The following is an 8,020-nucleotide window of genomic DNA, read 5'->3' as shown; positions in this document are numbered from 1 at the left end:
TTTTTTAAGTTTTAAGTTGTTTTCTGGTCACCTCCCCCATCTTTTAATTATTTTCTTGGGTTGGCTTACAAAGAACTGGGTGTGATCGTGACATTTTCATAACAGTTATTATAGTTTGTTCTTATTCTCCTCTCTCACTTTCCTCTCAGTCCCCCCTCATACCTCTTACTGGTCCCCCTCATGCTTTCTACATTCTCCCCCCCCCATTACTCTTGCTCTTCTCAAGTTCTTTTTATTTCCCTTCATTCCAAGTCCCTCCCTTTTTCTTTTAAGGATTTATTTTAAATTATGTGACTGTTTTGTGTCTCTGTGTGTGTACACACGAGTACAGGATCTGCAGAGGCCAGAGGTGTTGGATCCCCTGGACCTGGTGTTAGTGGTGTCTGTGAGGAGACAGATGCACTGGGAAGTGAACTCGGGTCCTCTGCAGGAACAGTCTTCTCTTAGCAGCTGAGCCATGTCTCCAATCCCCAGAGTTCCCCTTCTACTTTGATGTCACACGCACGCGCACACGCGCGCACACACACACACACACACACACACACACACACACACGCACACGCGCACACACGCACACACACGTATACACAGATTTTAATCTAGACTCCACATATGACCGAAAACATGCTCTACTTTTCTAGTGTGGCTCACGTCACTTAACATAATGATTTCCAGTTCCATCCATTGTCCTACAACAATTTTTATCCTTTGCCTAGAAAAATTCCATTGTAGGAGCCAGAAAAATGGCTCAGCAGGTAAAGGGGCTTGTCACCAAGCCTGAGGGCCTGAGTTCAATCTTACAACCTACACCGGGGAAGGAAAGGACCAAGTTATCCTCTGATCGTCACAGGTACACCGTAGCACTGGCTCCCAAACCCACCCACCTACATATAAACAAATAAATCATTTACATTCCATTGTGTATATAAAAGACATGCTCTTTAACCACCTGCTGATTGACATTTGGGCTGCTTTCCTATCTGGCTGTTGTGAATAGTGCAGCAATAAGCATGGATGTGCAGGTGTCTCTGGGATGTGCTGACTTAGAATCCCCCTCGGAGTCATTAGAGGTGTGTGACCGACCTTCCCTGGATGTCATGAAGGTAGGTAGCTTGCTGCAGGCACCCACACCAAGTGGCTGACCTGCAGCCCCTCCCCTAGGCACCTGGGGCGGTCTGGGGCTTTCTCCATCTCTTGGGGACACAAAGGTGTTAGTCCCCAGACTCCAGGCATCAGGGCAGAACAGAAACCACAGAAGCATGAGGGTCAGGAGGGGAGGGGCCTGGCACACAGGCATGGAGACTGAGGACAGGAACAGCTTCTCTAAGACCACGGAGAGGAGTTTCTGTGTGCCTGGCATGTGTAGCCGGAGGACAGACCTGTGGTATTTAGGGAAAGACCAACATCCAGAGAGAACACCTGCCGCTGCCCTGCTGGGCTCCCCTTCCACAGCACAACCTCTCCAAAGGAAGGAAGCCGTTCTTGGCGCTCACAGTGGAGGGCTCTGCCTCGGGCAGCTCTGGCCCTGGCTGCCAGCCAGCCCAGGACTCAAGTTCCAGACAACTCAGGGGAGACTGCGCAGGGTGGGCCTAGGGTCAGCCGAAGTTTTAGCACCAAAAAAAAAAAAAAAAAAAAAAAAAAAAAAAAAGATTCTGGAGGCAGCCCGGTGGGAAGGTAAGAGCTTGCCCACGGTCAGCGGCTGTGACCTGGGGCATGCGTCTTGTTTGGGGTGGCCCCGACGTCACCCGACGCGAGGTGGTTAAGGACGAAGACACTGCGGTCCCCAGGGCTACGGCAGGGCTTAGCCGAGTGCAGGCGGGGGTCCTCCGCCCCGGACGCGGGTTTGGAGAAGCCCTGGCATGGAGTACCCGGAGAGCCACGTGCTTTCGGCTCACAGGCGTCACGGCAGCTCGGAAAGCGTAGGCGACGACCACCGTGCGCAGCAGGCCGAGCTGAGGCGCAGCCCGCCCCCAGCCGCCGCCCCGGGGACCCGCGCCGCCAGGGTCCAGCAGGAGCGGCGGCCCCTTTAAGACGGACACGCTCGAACTTTCCACCCCGGCTGCCCGGCAGCGCGCTCACGTCACCCTCCGGGGACGCGCCTGACGTCAGCGCGCTCTCCGTGGGGGGCGGGGCCGGTGACTCACGCCGCCCGGCCCCTCGCCCCGGGCCGGCCGCGTGCACGTGAGCGCGCCGCCCGCTCGGTCTAATTTTAGCGGTGAGGTGTCAGGGTCGTGTGAGGTGAGGCGGCGGGGTCCCCGCGGGGACAGGGTCACGCGAGGTGAGGCGGGGTCGTGGCGGGCTCGGGTAGGCGTCCCCTCGGGGCCCGGGGTGGGCTGCGGGCGGAGATGGGGTCGCGTGAGGTGCGTGCGGTGACGGGCGCGGGCGGGCGTGGGTCCTCTCGTGGAGCGGGGTCTCCGGGGTCGTGGGAAGTGACTCCCCGGGGTCGCCGCAGCTCGGGCGCGGGCTCCCAGGTTCGTGTGAGGTGAGGCGGTCGAGTGGGCGTGGGTCCCCTCTGAGGAGAGGGCCGGGTCACGTGAGGTGACTCCGTGGGGTCCCGAGCTGCCCGCCCAGAGCAGTGCCCGTCAGGGAGTTATGTCGACCGGGTCTGCGGGCCACGCTTTTCCTTTTTTTCAAGACAGGGTTTCTCTGTGTAGTTTTGGTGTCTGTCCTGGATCTCGCTCTGTAGACCAGGCTGGCCTCGAACTCACAGAGATCCACCTGGCTCTGCCTCCCAAGTGCTGGGATTAAAGGTGTGCACCACCGCCGCCCGGCCGGGCCACGCTTTTTCCAAGAGAAGCGAGTTCTAGAAAGTTCCTTAGTGGGTGAAACTTAGCAAATCCAAGTTGAGGGCGTGTTGGTGTTGTCCTGACAAGTCGTGAATACCCTAGTGAGTGAGAGAAAACGTTGAGTTGGAAGCTGGCCGAGCGAACAGCTGAGGAGACCCAGGCCAGCTGTCATCTTGTCAAGGGGCTTCCGAGGCTGCATCTTCCCTACAGGACTCAAGACACCTTCCTGCAAGTGTGTGAGAACAGGACACACACGTGCCTCCGTCATCCAGAGTGCCCAGGCCAACGATGTGTGGTTAGATTGAGAGGGAAGATATGACTGGCACATCTACTTCCACCAGCACCACTTCGAAGACAGGACATGGACTGACCCCCTCCCACCTCCCCGGCATGAGGATGATTGGAGGGGCCGGGTCTGGTGTTCCAGATTTGCCATAGTGTGTGGGACCAAGACTCAGGGTACTGGAGTGACCTTCTGGGAACCAGATAGAAGTTTAGTGTTGAAGAAATGAATGCCAGGCACCTTGTAAAGTTGGCACTCAACCCTGCATTGGAGAGAAGTTCTAGAAAGAAAGCCTTGTCGGCAGAAAGTGAGCTGCACTTTTGACGTGTGGGCTTGTTTGCCGTGTTCCAGTGACCTGCATTCTGTTAGTGAGGGATCCTTGGGTTTCACATGGATTGTCTCTAGAAGCTGTAAGAGGCCATTGGCCTTTATAGTATCGGTAGACTTGAAGTGTTTAATGATAAAAGGCCATGATAAATGGTAATATAGGAACATTTTCTAGTGGTTGGGTGCTTCAGGTTTTTCTTTCTAATCTTCCCCACTTTTAAAAAGGAAGGTTAGCCTTGAAATTATGACAAGAATGAGAGAGTCTGTTGTGATTTTTTTCATTTGCTTTCCAAAAATAAACAAAACCCTTGTGAATTTGAAAGTGTTAAAGTGTGCAAGCATTTTAGAACTTTATTCCCGTTAATTATCCACCTTTAATCAGTTTAAAAGCCTGAAGATTAAAATCTAATATTGGTATTTTTGACATGCCTGTATACCAACAGTTGTCTCATGACCAGCGGTCCTCAACCTTCCTGATGCTGTGACCTTTAATACAGTTTCTTATGTTGTGCTGACCCCAACCACAACATTATTTTTGTTGCTAATTCATGACTGTAATTTTGCAATTATGAATTGTAATGTAAATATCTGATGTGGATGTGCAGGATATCTGATGTGGGACCCCTATGAAAGGTTGTTCAACCCTCCCAAAGGGGTCATGACCCACGGGTTGAGAGCCATTGCTCTTGACTCTAGCACAAAAGTGTATTCTATTGACAATTAAACCAAGGGCCTCTGCATGTTCTACAACCAAATTGTACCCTGAATTGCCTTTTTATTATTTTATTTCAGTTTTATTTTTCAGATACTCTAAGTTGTACAGGCTGGCCTTGAAATTATTATCTTCATGGTTTAGCTTTCACAAGGATTATAGGGCTATGCTACCTGGCCCATTTTTTTCTCTGCCTCCACAAACAAACAGGGATACCGGCTTTAATTTTTTTTTTTTTTTTTGGTTTTTTTTTTTTGTTTGTTTTTTTGTTTTTTTGTTTTCGAGACAGGGTTTCTCTGTAGCTTTGGAGCCTGTCCTGGATCTCTCTCTGTAGACCAGGCTGGCCTTGAATTCACAGAGATCCACTTGGTTCTACCTCTTGAGTGCTGGGATTAAAGGCACTTTTGTTGAAGGGGGATACATGTGGAGGTCAGAGGCCAAATTGGTGTTAGGAGACTTTACCTGGGGACTGGAGAGATGGCTCAGTAGTTTATAGCACTGGCTGTTCTTCTAGAGAACCCTGGTTCAATTCCCAGCACCCACATGGCAGCTCACAACTTCCTGTAACTCCAGTTCCAGGGAATCCAACACCCTCACACAGATACACATGCTGGCAAAACAGCAATGCACATAAAACAAATTATTAAAAAGAAACCTTTACCTGCTGTACCATCTTGTTATCTTCCTTTATCTTTATTCCTTATCTTTCTACCTCCATCTCTGATTTTATGCCTGGCTGGTCTGGCATTCTTGGGCTACATTTTTTATTTCCTCTATAAACTTTTGATTTTGGAAGTTTTTTTTTTTTTTTGTTTGTTTGTTTGTTTGTTTTTGTTTTTATGAGACAAGATCTTTTTGTTATATAGCCCTGGCTGTCCTGGAACTCACTGAGTAGACCAGGCTGGCCTCAAAACTCAGACCTCAATCCTGTGTCTCACAAGTTCTGGGGTTAAATGCATGTGACCATCCAAGTGTAGTGGTTCACACCTTTAATCCCAGCATGAAGCGGGCAGAAGCAGTTGGATCTCTGAGTTCAAGGGTAGCCTGGTCTACAGAATGAATTCCAGGACAGGCTCCAAAGCTACAGAGAAACCCTGTCTCGAGAACAAAAAAACAAAACAAAACAAAAAAATTAAAGCGGGTGTCCCTGTTTTTTTTTTTTTTTTTTTTTTTTTTTTTTTAAAGCAAATGACAAATGAATGAATGCATATCACCATGCCCATCCCTGTTTTGGAATTTTTAAGCTGATAAGATATGAATGATGATGAATCATGTTCTCAAACTGAGCTGACGTGTGTGTGTGTGTGTGTGTGTGTGTGTGTGTGTGTGTGAGAGAGAGAGAGAGAGAGAGGAGAGAGAGAGAGAGAGATTTATAAGAACATGGCATTCTCCTCTTAAACAGGTATTTGTTGGGGTTTTATTTGTTTTTTTTTCTGTTTGTCTGCCAAACTTTTATATTGTACTACAGTAGAGAGCAAAATCTCCAGGTTTAACATAGGTTGATTCAGGCTAGAGTGTTGTAAAGAATGCCAACATATTCATACATGTTTGCCTACTGCTGGATCTGGTGGTGGAGGTCTGCAGTCCTAGGTAGGAGGTTAAGGCAGGAGGATGGGAAGTCAAGGCCAAGTGAGGCAACTCTAGGAGACCTTGCTTCAAAATGAAATTTAAAGAGGTATATATGGCTTAGTCTGTGTGAAGACCTAGATACAAAAAAATAGAACCTTGTTCAGTTCTTCAGACCATAGCTGTAATTTATACATAGGAATTATTAGTAGTTGAGTTCTTGTCACAGAAAATTGGCCATTTACTATTTTTAAATTATTATTTGTGCATGGGGGTAGGGCATGAGTACCATGGTGTTTGTGAAGGACAACTTGGAGTTGGTTCTCTCCTTTCATCATGTGGGTTCAGGTATCTCAAACTCAGGTTGTCAGGCTTGGCAGGTACCTGCTGAGCCATCTAGCAAGCATGTCAAACTTCTGATTACCCTGCTTCTACCACCTAAGTGCTAGGATTACAGGTCTTCACCACCATGACCAGTGCCAGATTTAAGGATTTATTTATTTTTATATGTGTGGGTGTTTGGCTTGCATGTATGTGCATGACAAGTGCTTAGTACTCAAGGAGGCCAGAAGACAGTGTTAGATTCCCCTGGAACTGGAGTTACAGATATCATGAGCTTCCTGTGGGTTCTGGGAATTGAACCTGGGTCTCCTGGAAGGGCAGCTAGTAACTCCTCTAACTCCTCTTCTCCCTTTCCTCTTCAGTCTCTTTTGTCACTAAACCCCATAAAGTCAGGCCCCTTTTATTGTTTCCAACTATCTTGTCAGTGCATAATACATAAATGTTTTTGGATTAATGGATCACTGTTTATGGTGGGTTAGGTCTAAAGAAAGATATAATAGGATCAAAATCTGAGAAAACCTACAGTGTTCTGCTGAATTTTAGGTTGAATTTTAAGCAATTTAAAGTCACAGGTTGTTTTGTGAGGAAGTGAAATGGTGTTACTTGTGCTTTAGATGAAGAATCTGGAAGTAAAATACAGGCAAGATTTCATTTGAGAAATGCCAGCGTCAAACCCAAGAATAATACCTCCTGAGACATTATCAAGAGAGAACCACTAAGAAGGCTATCATGTAATATCATAAAAGATACCCATCCCAACAAATGAACAATTCTCAACATAAAATACAAAAGAACAATGAAAAGCAACAAAACAAAACAAAAAACCCAAACAGTTAAATGAACTAAAGAAAGCAACACAGGATCTGAAAGAGAACTGCACAGAAATCATGGAGGAAACAAGTAGCTCTCAAGATCAAATAGAAAAATTAGTTGGGAGCCTTTATAACAAATTAGATCAAACAGAAGAAAAAAGTAGCAGAGCTTGAAGACAGATCATCTGAATAGTTAGTGTCAGACAGAACAAAAGAAAAAAAAGATGAAGGGAAAATCCAAGAGCTTTAGGATACTCTTAAAAAACTCAAATATGCCATGTGCTGGGTGGTGCACGCCTTTAATTCCAGCACTTGGGAACAGAGCCAGGGGGATCTCAGTGAGTTTGAGGCCAGCCTGGTCTACAAAGTGAGATCCAGGACAGGCACCAAAACTACACAGAGAAACCCTGTCTCAAAAAACAAAACAGAACACTCAAATATTTGAATCATTGGTATAACTGAGAAAGAAGAACTACAGGTGTGGGCATTAAAACAAACAAACAAAAAAACTCAGTAAAATAATAACGAAAACTCTCCAAATCTTTGGAAAGACATGGACATCTAGGTACAAGAAGCATTTAGAGCCTCAAACACACACGACCATAGAAGTAATAGTTAAGTTGTTAAAAGTACAGAATAAAGTTTCCAAGAGAGAAATGTCAAGTAACATCTGACAGCAAAAACATCAGACTAACTGCAGTTTCCTTAGAACTCTGAAAGCCTGGAGGGGATGGACTGATTTATTTCAGGTCCTGACTGAACACTACTAGCAACCAAGATTATACCCAGCCAAGTTGTCCTTCACAGTTGAAAGAGAACCTTCCAGGATAAGGATAAATTAAGGGAATTCATGGCCACTAGAAAACGCTTACAAAAGAGGCTAAGGGAATCCTATTCCCAGAGGAGAAAAAATTTAGTAAGCACTATCATTGAGAATGTGAATAAATTCCACTAGAAAAAGATATGCCAATGAGGAATAAGAAAAATTACTAATATAAATCATTGAATTTATAAAATATAGGGAGATAATAAGCAAACTATATTCAAAGCTACTTGGGAAAAATCAGAATAAGATGTAAATTTATATGACAAGTATTCAAACAGCACCTAATTTTATAAAAACAAAACACTACTAGACATAAAAAGGATATTTAAGGCCCCAGTATAACACATTTAATACCAAGAATAACAT

General features: G+C 46.0%; 1 long non-coding RNA gene across 1 annotated transcript; it reads left to right on the top strand.

Moving 5' to 3' along the window:
• Positions 1-2,110: 2,110 nt before the first annotated feature.
• LOC119089137 lies at positions 2,111-3,726 on the top strand. The gene is made up of 2 exons (XR_005092972.1): positions 2,111-2,278; positions 2,889-3,726. It is a non-coding gene; the product is annotated as an uncharacterized LOC119089137 (long non-coding RNA).
• Positions 3,727-8,020: the final 4,294 nt, after the last annotated feature.

This window comes from Peromyscus leucopus, chromosome 15, assembly GCF_004664715.2.
Source record: "Peromyscus leucopus breed LL Stock chromosome 15, UCI_PerLeu_2.1, whole genome shotgun sequence".
NCBI classification, from domain to species: domain Eukaryota; kingdom Metazoa; phylum Chordata; class Mammalia; order Rodentia; family Cricetidae; genus Peromyscus; species Peromyscus leucopus.
Note: the sequence above shows the minus strand (reverse complement) of the source record. Positions and strands in the feature narration are given on the sequence as shown.